Source organism: Spermophilus citellus (assembly GCF_964194105.1).
Source record: "Spermophilus citellus genome assembly, chromosome: 12".
In the NCBI taxonomy this organism is placed as follows: domain Eukaryota; kingdom Metazoa; phylum Chordata; class Mammalia; order Rodentia; family Sciuridae; genus Spermophilus; species Spermophilus citellus.
Genome location: NC_138198.1, coordinates 91,868,582 through 91,882,979, shown reverse-complemented (window position 1 = coordinate 91,882,979; position 14,398 = coordinate 91,868,582). Strand labels below are relative to the sequence as shown.

General features: G+C 34.5%; 1 protein-coding gene across 1 annotated transcript in view; it reads left to right on the top strand.

Annotated features, from left to right (window-relative positions):
- Nucleotides 1–14,398, top strand: part of CCDC178 (coiled-coil domain containing 178) — a 256,057-nt gene that overhangs the window by 225,801 nt on the left and 15,858 nt on the right. The gene's annotated exons all lie outside the window — the stretch shown is intronic.

The window sequence follows — 14,398 nt, the reverse complement described above, 5'->3', positions numbered from 1 at the left end:
TGAATTACAGTACATGGGGTAGAGAGAGAAGATGGGAGGGGAGGGGAGGGGGGATAGTAGGGGATAGGAAAGGTAGCAGAATACAACAATTACTAATAGGGCATTATGTAAAATTGTGTATGTGTAACCGATGTGATTCTGCAATCTGCGTTTGGGGTAAAATTAGGAGTTCATAACCCACTTCAATCTAATGTATGAAATATGATATGTCAAGAGCTTTGTAATGTTGTGAACAACCAATAAAAAAGAAAAAAAAACAGTTAAAGTGAGTAAAACAGATTTAAAATAAGTGGGATTAATATTAATAAATGTATTTATTAATAAGACACCTGATTAATTTACAAAGTTAAAATGCTAAAACATCAACTGCCATAAAATTAAGAACTCTTGACTTCTTGAATTCCATGAGGAAATATATATATATATATATATATATATATATATATATATATATGTTAAATGCTTTTTAGTAAATGGGGGGAAAACAGCTTAAGATTGCTTTGTTTCTGTGTCTTCACTAAAAGCAAAGTTACTAAGGGTTAAAATTCAATCAGGTATAATTCTATATGCAAAAAAAAAAAAGAATACAAACAACAATAAATGTTGGCAAAGATGTGGGGAAAAAGTCCTACCACCTTACATTGGTGGTAGGACTTCAAATTGGCATAACCATTCTGGAAAGCAGTGTGGAGATTCCTCAGAAAACTTGAAATGGAACCACTATTTGACTCAGCTATCCCACTCCTTGGTTTATTAAAAAAGGACTTCAAATCAGCATACTACAGTGATGCAGCCACATCAAAGTTAATGGCAGCTCAATTCACAATAAGTAAACTGTGGAACCAACCTAAATGCCCTTTCTCAGATGAATGGATAAAGAAAATGTAGTATATGTACACAATTGAGTATTACTCAGGCTTAAAGAAGAATGAAATTATGGCATTTGCAAGTAAATGGATGGAGCTGGAGACTATCATGCTAAGTGAAATAAGCCAACCCAAAAAACCAAAGCCCAAATGTTTTCTCTGATATGCAGATGCTAATTCACAATAAGGAGTTGGGGGGGGGGGGCTTGGCTAGGGAAGAATGGAGGTTCTTTGGATTAGACAGAGAAGAATGAAAGGAGGGAAGAGGGTATGGGGGTAGGAAGCATAGTAGTATGAATTGGTCATTATCATCCTATGTGCATATATGACTACATGACCAGAGTGATTCTACATCATATACAACCAGAAGAATGAGAAGTTATACTCCATTTATGTATGATGTGTCAAAACCATTCTACTGTCATGTATAACTAATTAGAACAAATTTTTTAAAAAATTTTAAATCCCTTAAGGAACCTAGGGAGGAAAATTGCAGTATTTATAATATAATACAAGTTAACATAAAAATAATCTAAGCAGTCTTCAAATCAATATGAAAGAATACAACCCAAAAGGAAAACAGACCTATTTCAGAAGACACTGTTCAAGGACATGAAAAAAAATGCTCAATATCTGAAGTACTAAAGGAAAAAAAAAAACATTAACAGTAAGTTAAAAATGATTTATTTTCAACGATTGTGCTAACACATTTTTAAAGATATTAATTAGTGTCTATAAAGTAGTGTATGCTGTCATATTATGTCTAGGACTATGTTGTTCTATTACCAAAATTTAAAATCTTGCCTTCTTCAATAGAATAATCACATTTTATACTTGAGAAATATTCCCAGTTTTGTATAAAAAGGTCTAGTCTAAGGTTTTCCATAGTAGTATTACTTGTGGTGGTGAAAAATTGGGCATAAGATGAATGTCCAATATAAGAAGAAATAAATAAGCAGAAGTATGTCTAAAATATGCAAACTAAGCTGAAAATTTGAAGAATGGGGAGGAACTTTGTGCAGACAAAAAATTACTTCTAAGAAATATTAAGAGGAAGACAACTTACAGAAAAACATCCTAGGCAAATCATTTTAATTATAAAAACTAAATGTATAATGTATTTGGTATTTTAATATTCTATATTTTGGTAGAATTCACATTTTTTTTTCTATAGCCATACATGTTTAAACCCACAGAAATAGGTGTAAAAGGGCATACACCATTGATATCAGTGGCTGACTTTGACAAAGGAAGGTAGGATTTGTGGTCTGTGTGGCTCAAGAGGTTGGTGAGAAAAGAATTTTACTCATGTTTGTTCATGTATTGATATATTTTATTTTGTTTTACAATTTACCTATTAGGCAAATAATTATTAGAAACTTACCATGTACCTAGCCACTGTTCTGGGTACTGGGGGTACAGTAATAAATAAAACAGACAAAAGTTCTTATCCTTATGGAACTTAATCCCAGTGGGAGAAGCAAGGCAGTACCGAAACAAGTTAAAGATACAGTAGTGTGTCTGCAAAGGATAAAAAATAAAATAGAGGATGAGCATATGAAATGACAGAATAGGTACAAATTTGCATTTAAATAATTTTGTGTTATAAATTGTGTAATTAAATATTTCAAAGAGTGAACCTTTAAAACTCCCTCATTTCTGCATTGAACTGAGAATATAGAATTACCTTCCCTGAAGAGCACAATCTGAGTTTTGATGTACATGGTCAGTGAGTTGGTTGGCTTATTGCTTGCTTAGTATCATCTAGGATGTGAAAATGGAAGATCACTGTGAGAATTATGTGTGCCTTTCACATAATACACAATTGACTAGCATAGCTTACTTTCTTCTCTTTTTTGCCTGATATTATTTTAGGTGATTTGAAAGTATAACAATTTCTTGCCCAAATTTGTGACTGTCACTAGTTATAAAAGCATTTATATGTTCTAATATTTTCACCATCAAGAATTTGCAACACAAGAGCTAGGGTATAGCTCAGTGGTAGAGCACCCACCTAGCTTGTACAAGTTCCTGTGTTCGATCTTCAGCCGCACACATACACACACAAACACACACACACACACACACAGAACTTGTAACTTTATGTTGGACGTTATTTCAAACTTTCGGGAATTCAAGAAACTACATATAGGGACACAGCACCTCTAGCCATATAACATAATGAAAGAAATGCTTGGTTGATTTCAATTTTTTCTGATTCCTGCCTCAGCTTTTAAGGTATGCATAAGCACATAAACAAAAAGAAAAATTAAATATTCTTGGTTAAAACATTCAAATAAACGAGCCACATTTTACCAAATATCTTTCTTTTGAGATGTAAAATCAGCATTCCACTCTCATCCAAAGCTGACTATTACAGCTAAGAAATAAATATCTGTTGCCAAGAGTCATTTCAGTGTCAGAATATGGTGTCTGAAAGGGAAAAGAGCTCATTTCTTCTCTAGCCCTACCTTTAGGACTTATTATCTCATTATCCTTCTATGGTGAAATTATGCCTCTAGAATTTCATTTTGATTGATATGTGGGGGAAATGTAAAATATGTAATTTCATAACATATTGAAGCACTGAATTCACACCATACTTATTGAATACCAATATAATACATACAATACATATCATAGCCTTGGACCTTAAGCAATTTACAACTAAGGTGAAGAATACCAATTAATTTTAAGACATATTTCTTGGGTATCTACTGTGGGAAAGGTATTTTACTGCACACTAGAAGTCCAAAAGTGGAAGATATAATCTCTGTCTACAAAAAGTGAAAAATCTCACAGAGGAAGAGGTCACAATATATTATGTAAACAGAAATGAGGGCAAGAAGGACAGTTAGTTTAATCTGAGAATGGAAGGAGATTCCTAAACTCTGTTTTGAAGGTTCAGGGAAACATCAACAAAAGGTAGATTGGGGAGACAGCACATTGTACAGGGGAAACAAAAAGCAATTTGGTATTAGTAGAGCATAAAACGCAAGACAGGGAGTATCAGAGATGAAAGGAAGAGGCAGATTAAAACAATATTAGGAGTTAATTAGTTACATGGTTAAATGTTACCAGGAACAAACAACAAACTTTATGGTTGGCCAAAATGCAAGCAGAGAGCATTCCTTAGGCCTGATTTCAAGGAAACACCTTTGTCAAAGAGTGAGAGTGAAAGGCATCCAGCAATGAGTGCCTGAATATAAATGGAGAAAGAGGAGGGGTTTGTGGGGGTTGTAGAGGTGGGTGCAGCTTAAAGCAGAGCAAGCGTGGAGACCTAGCAAACAGACTCCAGGGATATGGAAGAGATATTCATTTTGTTGTTTCTTTTTAACAAAGCATCTATCCAGTCCCTACTGTGTGCCAGTGTTCTTGGTGCTTTATAAATCCTAATCAGTGTAATTTTCAAGGAACCCTATGAGTTGCTGTCAAAGTATCCCATTTCATGGAAAAGGACACTGGAGCACAGGAAGTAGTATGTTTTGCCCAGGGTTCCATAGCTTAAATCCAGGCAGTTTGGCTGCAGGGTACCTGCCCTTAACCTCTTTGCCAAAGCAATTCTGTGTTACTGAGATTAGATGATGTCAGAGGAAGGCAGTAAGAAATAAGAGCCAAGTAAAGTCTTTAACAAAGCCACAAATATCAGACTGGTTAATTTAGGTTTGACATCCCAGGAGTGCACAAAATGTTCAATAAATAAATTTTGACCATCCAGTCACCAAAACAAGTGCTAAAATATTAGCATGTGCTTCTTAGATATTTCTTTTCACAGTATTTGTATGAAGGAACTTATCCTCTACCCATGGGGGGAGTACACTTAAACCATAAGAAGTATAATATGGTAATTTTGGAGAAACATATGAATTACTGGGTCAATTATTTCAAAGAACCTCCCTAAAGATGCACCCCCTGTGTGTGTGTGTGTGTGTGTGTGTGTGTGTGTGTAGGTGTATACACACACACACACACACACACACACACACACATATATATATATATATATATATATATATATATAAAACACTCAGTTAAATTATAGTCAACTCCTGAAAACCAAAGATAAAGCAACAGTCTTAAAAGCAGCCAGAAAATTAACATCTCATCAAAAACAATGAAGAACAGAAGACATAGCAGAATACCTCTAGACTGGTGAAAGAAAAACAAAAACAATCAAACCAAAATCTCCTGATCAGCAAAAATATGTTTCAAAAATTAGGGCAGATAGCACTAGAAGGAAATTTGAGGGGAAAACATCAGGTATGACAGATATGTAGGCAAAATTAAATAATTTTTATTGTCTTATATTTACTGAAAAGAATTAAATTTAAGTACGAAATTATATTGTTATAGGTAGTGTTTATAACACATATGCATGTAAAATAAATGAGAACCATAATATAAAAGATGAGAGGATAAGTAGAGTTATTCTGTTACATGTTTATTTAATATGAAATGTTTTGATATTGACCCTAAGGAAACCAATGGAAGAAGGCATATTGTAAATCCCAACATTACATATCGAAGGAGACACAGCAAAAAGCCAATATAAAAACTAACAAAGAATACTAAAAAACTATGTGAATAGCCTAAAAAGAAGCAGAAAAGGAAAAACATAAATAAACCAAAAACATTAGAACAAATTTATGGAAAATAGAAAATAAATGGCACTAAATGCATCTCGTAAGTTACATTAAATGACTGGACTAAAAATCCCAGTTCAAAAAACAGATCTAGTCACATTAGATAACATTCAAGACTCAATTTTATATTATCACTCATGGTGTATATTAAAAGTAAAGTAACTAATGGGTTGAAAGTAAACAGATAGAAAGGGCATACCATACAACACCAAGCCTACTGCTGTCAGAAGCCTCTATTAATATCAAATAAATGAAACTTCACAACTGGAAATGCTATCAGGAATAGAAAGGGTTATTTCATAAAGGGAATCAATTAATAAAGCACTTGTAATGATCCTATGCATGCATCTTATAAGAAAGCTTCAAAATATCTAAAGCAATTATTGAGAAAAAATAAAATAGAAATTTAAAAGCACAATTACAGTTTGAGATTTCAATGTTCCTCTCTCAGAAATGGATAAAACATGAAGACAAAAACCTCAGTAAAAATAGGGACAATTTGATCAACCTCATAAACCAACTTGACCTGCCTAACATTTTGAGAAAAATACATTCAAAGATGGCTGAATTTGCATTATGTTGAAGTACATATGAACATTTCCAAATATAGACTATATATTGAGTCATGAAACAAGTCTTAATTTAACTCATTGGAATAGTAAATAATGTATTTTTGACCATGTATAATTTTGAAATTATTAAAAATGAATGATTAAAAGATATTTGAAAAATCACCCAAATGTTGGGAAATCAAATCACATACTTCTAAAAATTGATTCTAAAGAAAATTTAGGCAACATTTTGAAGAAAATTTTAAAAGTTCATACAAGATTAACAATATCCACAGGTGCCTGTAGGTAACAATTGTAGCACTACTTCATCTATTTCCTTTCATTTGAAGGTAAATAAAGGAAAACCTTCATTAAAATGTTGCTATCCAAGATAAAAATAGTCATTTCACAGATATATCAATATTAGGTAGCTTCAGGAGGCTAATGAAGCCTTTCTCAATACTAACTTCCATGAGTTAAATTCTCTAATCCCTTGAGTTTGTTAAATAACATGTAAAACCAAAACAAATACCTTATTTCATTTTAAAATAAACTCATTTTTTCTTGTTTTATTTTGAAATATCGATTTTATGTGTTCTGTGTTTACTCTTATGTGCTTAAGTTTATGGTTTTTTTCCTTAAACTTAACAACAAACAAACAAACAAAATACCTAGCCTTTTTTTTTTTAATCCACTTTAAGCCCGCAGTACATTTTTCAACTGAATGAGCCATGTCAACGGTGTGGGGGAGATGAGCTTTTCAAAGACAGAATTTTAAGTTTGAAAATTAGTGACTAATGGAGCATATCCAGTAGGTATTTTTCATACAACTTAGCGTCATCATTACATGATGATGCTGCTTTGATGTGAGATTAACCCAGACACATGATTTTTCACTCAAAAGTATCAAGATTGTAAAACAATGAACAATGCCATTACAACAAGTGGTAAACATTAGGATAAAATCTTAAAGGGAAAAATTGTAAAAAGTTGAAATATGAAGGAGGCTTATTCACAAATGGTGCTGAATCTATTATATTTGATAGGTAGACAAAATATTAGGAAGATTAAGAAAAGGACTCAGTAAAACAATGTGGAAATGGTATGTTACAGAGTTAAGACAAACAAGTCTCGATATTGTTTGATTGGTGTAAAGTGCATGCCAACTAAGAAGTGAAGTTTGATACACTACATATGCTACCTCAATCCACGCAATGGAATAAGTTTCAACTTGGGCTTTTTATTCTTGATACGAATCTGCATGGATTATCATTTAACAGGACCAACGCTTGACTTGAAAAGTCTTCTCATTCCTTTCCCCTATATATCCCTCAGCTGTAAAGTGAATATGTTCTGAAACAATTCTTATGTTCTCTCTGAAATGAACTAGAGTCCAGACAAACATAAGAATAAATTTGTCATACAGTTACACAGCAGACTTTGATTTCATGAATAACTGAATGGCTAGTGATGACAACCCTCTCAGGTTAAAAGAGAGGCTTATCCGTTTGTGTGCTTTGATAACCAGCTGCAGAGAGTAGAGGCATTTGTCCAAAGATGACCAGCAAGTAATGACTCTTTGAATTAATGCTTGGTCCTTGTGATTTCTACCCCAAATCCCTTCTCATTAAAAATTGACCTATGATCTCTTCAGACCGAGTCCCTGTTTAAGTCACTGTACTCTCAATCAACTCTCAGAATAGGGCAGACAGTGGACTCACAACAAAGATCTCAGTTTGGGATAGTCAAGTCATGAATAAACAATAAAGGCCCCTGCACTAATATTATGGGATGTACTGACCTCTTTGTTCCTTAACTGAACATGAACCTGTTTCAAATTTTGCCACCAGGCCCTGAGTTTGAGAAATATCTATCGTTCTGTAGTACATACTTCATTCTGAATAACTCACTGAAGATAATTTCCTCACCAAAGCCAATCTGCATCAGATAAGTCCCTCTGTAATTGTAGTCACCTGAATTAATTATGATACTTCAACACAGCTCCAGTCAATGTGTTGATAGACATATCAGAGGGTATAAATACATCTATTGGAATGCTAACCATGGTTGCAAAGCAGATTATCTTATTTAAAGACACTGGTTTTAAAATTTAGACATTTAATTTAATTATCTTTTCCCAGAAGTATATAAGGAAATCAGAAACCTAGTGTGAATAACATTATCTTCACAGAAATGAAAACTTGCAAGAGCATTTTTTTTTGCCACAAACTCAATAATTTTAGTATAATCACTAACTATGTTTTTGTTTTACAGAACCAGTATGATTTGGAAAAAGAATAAAATTGCTTTTAAAGTACAAAAATAATTATGAACCACTTGAAACGTAATGTCTGTGTTTTATTTCTCATCAGAATTCATTAGTGTGTAACATCAATAATTTAGCCCATCATTTGCCAACACTGACTTGGCTCAGTAGTTCAATCATGTAACCCTGTAAACTCACTTTCCATTAAAATGAATGTTGCTGACAAAGGACAACTAAAGAGATACTTCATTTATTAACTAAAGAGGTACTTCATTTATCAACATTTTAAAATTAGGAGTTTGGGGCCACAGAAGCTTAGCTGGATGATTTATTTGAAGGATCTTTATATTAGACCTAAAGACTTGTTCCAAATCATACGATGCTTCCCACAAAGATAATCACGTTTCATTTGTGTAACACGAGACTTGGGGCTCTCTCTTTGGAGGCAGACATAGCCACCTGCAGGGAATCAAATGACCTACCCGAATGAAAACTTGACTGCTTACTTTAAAATTAAGAAATGTGCTGCACTCTCCTCTTTTGGATTTACTCTTTTTTTTCTGTTGGGCATATTTCCTACAAAACCTACAATGTGACATCTAATATGCTAACATCCTGACATTAAAATTGATTTGAAGTACTAAGAGAAAAAGACTAAAATTAATTAGTGATGAGTGTAAGCCACCCCAGCATTTACAAATCGTACCTTAGTACCATCATCCTCAGTTACCATGGAGGATGGTTCCAAGACACCTCCCCACAGCATACCAAAATTCACAATGCTCAAGTTCTTTGTATAAAACAGTGTAGGCATTTGCATATAATCTATGCACATCCTCTCATTTACTTTAAATCATCTCTAGATTTCTTGTAATATCTAGCACAATATAAATGCTATGTGAAGAGTTGCTGTACTGCATCGTTTAGGAAATAATAACCAGGAAAAAAAAAAGTCTGCACATGTTCAGTAGGGACGGCAGTTTTTTTTTTTTTCTCCAATATTTTTGATTCACGGTTGGTTGAATCCACGAAAGTGGAACCTCTGGATAAAGAAGGATGACTGTACATTCAAATTCCTCATTGCTTACTCCTGACCTACACGTTCCCAGATTCAAATGCCCACAGATGTTACTCACACTGTTTTGAACAAGATAGTTTGATTTTTACAGAGTTGATCCCACACCCTGCTACGTTGACATCACACCATTTTGGATGCAAAAAAAAAAAAAAAGCAAACAAGCAGATAAACAAAATCATCTGCTTTGCAGAGAGCAAAGCATGGAATAAAATGCTTATATATGTCGAGGGTTTCATCTCATCGGCCTTTAAACGTGCATCCTCGCAAATACTGCAGCACCGCACGATCAGATCCTTTCTTGCTTTTTTCATAATAAATTAAATGCATGTTTCTTATTAAAAACTGTTTGTACAATGAGGAGGATCTCGGCATTTAGCCTCAGAGTTGCCAGCTGGCATCTTTCCTTGTTTTGGATCAAAAAGTTCTCAGCCAACTGATTCATTCAAAAGTCAAAATCCAGGGCTGAGGTTGGATTATAAAATGTTATCTTCACTGGATCAAAACTACTTTCTTTTTTCTCATCTCTTCTCATACCCATGCTATCTTTCTTATGCCTTGTAAAAGTTCAGTTAGGGGAAAAAAAAACTCAAATATTTTGAATAAGAAATTATTCACTGCACATGCCTTTTTAGTGTGTTCTATGGGCTATTTTGTGAAGAAAGAGAAAATTTTACTTTATCAATACAAATAGTCTCTGGGGACAGGTGGTAAGTTCCTGCGATGTTCATCGGCTCCATTTCTGCAGCACCACTTTATATTTTCCATTTGTGTGTATTTTAATTTGGGCTGTCACAATTGACCCTTGGAAGGAAGATTTTGTTAAGCCCATTTTATAGTTTAATTAACTTCAAGGACAAATATGAACTAGTCCCTAATGGTATGGCTCACATGTGGGAGAGACAGGTTTAAATCACATGTTTTCTGATTCCCAATCCACATCGTGCCAGTTGAACAGGCCACTGCTGTGGGGCTTGGGGGTTAAAGGTGGGAAAAGTGTGGATTTATTGTGGAAGACCATGAAAGACAGACAAATCAATACTGGATGCAGCTAATAGTGAAGTCATTTTAAGAGTTATAGTATAAAAGTGACGTCTTAAAGAGAAACTTATCTAAGCTAAATTCTCAGTGAAAATATTTTGGAAATGGAGTTGACAATTTACTCTAAAAATGTAGGTACACATAAGATTGTGCTTTAGAAGAGCCACAGAGGAAATGAAGAAGGGAAAAATAACGGACATCCCACAGGCACAATTGTACAGACCTATTAGCATAAAGGATTCATTAGATGAGCAACAATTACAACAAAATGACCCAAAGCTCTGTAGCCAAGGATAATCACAGGAATGAGAAAAATTGGTAGGGTCCAATGTGAAGGATCCCTTTTACGTCATACAGAGCTTAAGGATGAAGCAGAGTCATATATGAAGGTGAGCAACTAAAATGCTGATTGACAGTCAGGTGACTCAGAAAGACTGTTGTAACAAGTTTTATGAACAAACATTAAAACAATAAAATGGATGAACTTTGAGGAAGTTAATAAATAAAGAGAAAATCAGAGGAAGAGGAGCAAGTACTTTAGCAAATCCCTGGGTTCAACTGGAGGGAAGCATTGCATCCCTCCAAAGAGAAAGTATAGGAGATCAAGAGTTAGAGCGAGAATGGAGTTTAGCTATGTAACCAAAGTCACAGGAGGAAGGGTTTATGATGGCTGTCATCAGCATCTGCAACTGCAGCTGAGAGCTTGTGTATGGTCTTAACCCCTTCAAGCTGCTATAACAAAATACCATCGGCTGGCTGTCTTATAAACAACAAACATTTATTTTGCCTCACTCAGAGGCTGTGAAATGCAGGACAAGCAGCGAGCAGATCAAGGATGTGTTGAGGGCACCTTTTTATTGAATCATCTTGTGGTACAAAGTGCCAGGGAGATTTCCAGGACCACTTTTATAAGGTCACTTAATCTCTACTCACTTCCCAAAGGCCTCAACTCTTAAATACCACCGCCCTGGGAGTTAGGATATCATCCTAGAACATTTGGTGGGGACACAAACACTCAGGCCATGGCATATGGCTTTGAGATATGTTTCTGTTATTGAGTACATCATTTAGCTGAAATGAAGACATCTTGTTTTATTCAGGCAATTTCAGATTTCACCTGGAATTTTAACTTGAAACTTTAGCCTGGAATGTGAGCATCTTACTCTCCAATGTATGGTCATTTTTTTTTTAAGACTTCCCATGACCACTTAATGTAGAGCAAAGATTTTAGTTAATATTATTGGTAAAGAAGGAGCAAATGATTTTTCTACAGTAAACCCAAAGTTTGAGGATTGTATTTTGTTTCTTGTTAACCTGTTGTGAGAAATTCCACAGTTGTGGCATCTGTTAAACCACATGGCTGTTTTAATGGAGTTATATGATTTAACATATTAACTAGACTTAAACCATTATGACATAAACTGTTTGTTTATGCTGTATATGGTTGCTATTTATAAAATTTGAATAATTAGTTTTGCATTTCCAAAAAGTCCACCAAAATGCATTTTTAAACTGCCCATGTACACCTATAAACATTGGGCATGAAAAGAAATACACAGAAATACACAGGAGGCCAGTGTGTGAACTTTCTAAGTCGTCTTCCATACATCTAGTTTTATTAAACAGAAACATTTGTGAGTACTCCTTGATCTTTTCTATTTAAAAAATAGTTGTAGAAATTACAAAGGAAACAGTATAAGATGATACTTAACTCACTTTTCAGGCAAAATCAAAATGAAAAAAATGTGTAAGATAGTACTTAGATGCAGGCAAATAAAAAAGACTTTTCACATGTATATCAGAAATGGACCTTGGTAGCTGGCAAACGGATAAAAGAAAGACTCTTGGGGGGAAACAATAATATAACAACTTTATTAGCAAAGAGAATAGAGACTGTATTTGTAGTTAAGTAGCACCTATTACTGAATACCTTGAGATAATGAAAACTTGTACAAATTCCTGTTGACCAAAAGAGATTATAGAACACTAAGAAAATGTGAATAGAAGCCAATCAGCAAATTCAAATGATACAAATTATAAGAGCTAAGTAAAATAGGTAATGAGTGTACCAAGTCACAGAAAGATGTTTCTAAAAATCTTGAGACATGGCAAACATCTGAGGAGGGGGGAGGGAGTAAAAATAAAATAGAAACTTTGCATGTGCTTAATATCAAACATCTGGGTAGGCATTGTAGATATCAAATATAAACCAGATTCATTTCTGCTGTTATTTAAAAAAAAGGCAGCTTTAGTGTGATAAGTGCAATATCAAGGTAAAAGAGAGAGGCAGGAAGATTATCCAGACAAAGAACAAAGAAAATGCTAAGATCTAGACCTTAAAGAAAGACTTTGCACATTACTGGAATTACAATATTAATGTCCAATTTCTATAGAATGCAATTGGATTCTAGCTACAGATTAAGCAAAGAGGGCTTTAGGAGCCAAATCTTGCAAGAAACTGTGTGGCTTGAAAAGAAGCATGTCCCACTCAGATACCTTATCTGGGTGGAAAAAAGAAGAAAGGGGACTTATGGGCATAAAGAAAAAAAGTGGAAGATAATAACATCTGAGTCTGAGAAAGCTTTTGTTGGGCTGGGGTTGTGGCTCAGTGGTAGAGGGCTTACCTAGCAGTGTGAGGCACTGGGTTCGATCCTCAGTACTACATAAAAAAATAAATAGATAAAATAGTTATTTTTAAAAAGAATGCTTTTGTGTGCAGATATGTGCAAAGGAGAAGGTTGGTAGAGAATGGAAGGGATGGGGTGGTGTAGAGGTTTCATGACTAGAGGTGAGGCAACTGATTAAGGCGCTCTTGTAGTATATTCAGTTGGAACAGCTAGTGACCAAAGGGATGTAATGTCATTGCAGATAGGTACCTGGGAGATAATGAGGGAGTACAAATGACAAGACTTTTCTTTGACTAGATGTGGATCTCAGTTTCTAATTTACATATATCTTTTATTCCTCTGGGATTCCTGATTTGTGAATTCAACAGAACACTATCCTTCACCATTCATTCTTCCTTCCTGTTTTTTTAAATAAGTAATTTTTGAATGACTACTGAATTGAGGGAAAGAAATAGAGCCCTATCTCTTTCCCTCCTGGGCACTCTGTGTCTGTCTTCTCTGTTACTGCTTCCCAGTTCTCTGTGTACCCTCACCATCCTCAGTCCTTTTGACTTTTTATTTTGAGACAAGGCCTTGCTAAGTTGCTGAGGGTCTTGCTAAATTGCCTAGTTGGGCCTCAAACTTGTGATCCTCCCAAGTCGCTGGAATTACGGGAGTGCACCACCAGGCTTGGATAGATTATTTTTTAATATCTCTAACATAGTAATTGTTGTCTCAAAGCACGATACTTTTTATTTTCTTTTGTCAAATAGATTTGAACCCTGAAAAAAATAATATATTTAGTTTTATATTCCAAATAAAGCTAGGTACAATATAAAATACATATTGTTTGAAATACACAAATATGTCCATATGATATTTGTGATAGATACCCACAATATGTATATATGATATGTACAGTCCTAGGTACTATAGTAGTTTTGCTCAATGGCAGACCACATAGGCAAAAGTAGTCTCATGAGATTATGGCTCCTAATGATGTTGTGGCCATCTCAGTTTGTATAAGCACACTGATGTTTACGTTGACAAGATCTCCTAAAGATCCATCTCTCAGAACTCGCCTTGCTGTTGAACTACTCATATCTTCAAAAGTCTCTAAAACCCTTGGGAGCAGGGGTTATGATTTATTCAGCGTTCTATCCTGCAGAGTGTCATAGGGAAAACTCTTTCTCTCCTAATAGGAGAAACCTATTTTATGAAGGTCTCTATAAATGTTTGATGAACAAAATGTCAGAGTTATCCAAAGGATTACCTGAGATTGAACTGAACAAATAATCTGATATTAAATTAATTAATAGACAAAATAGACCAGCAGAGTGTTAGGGGCAA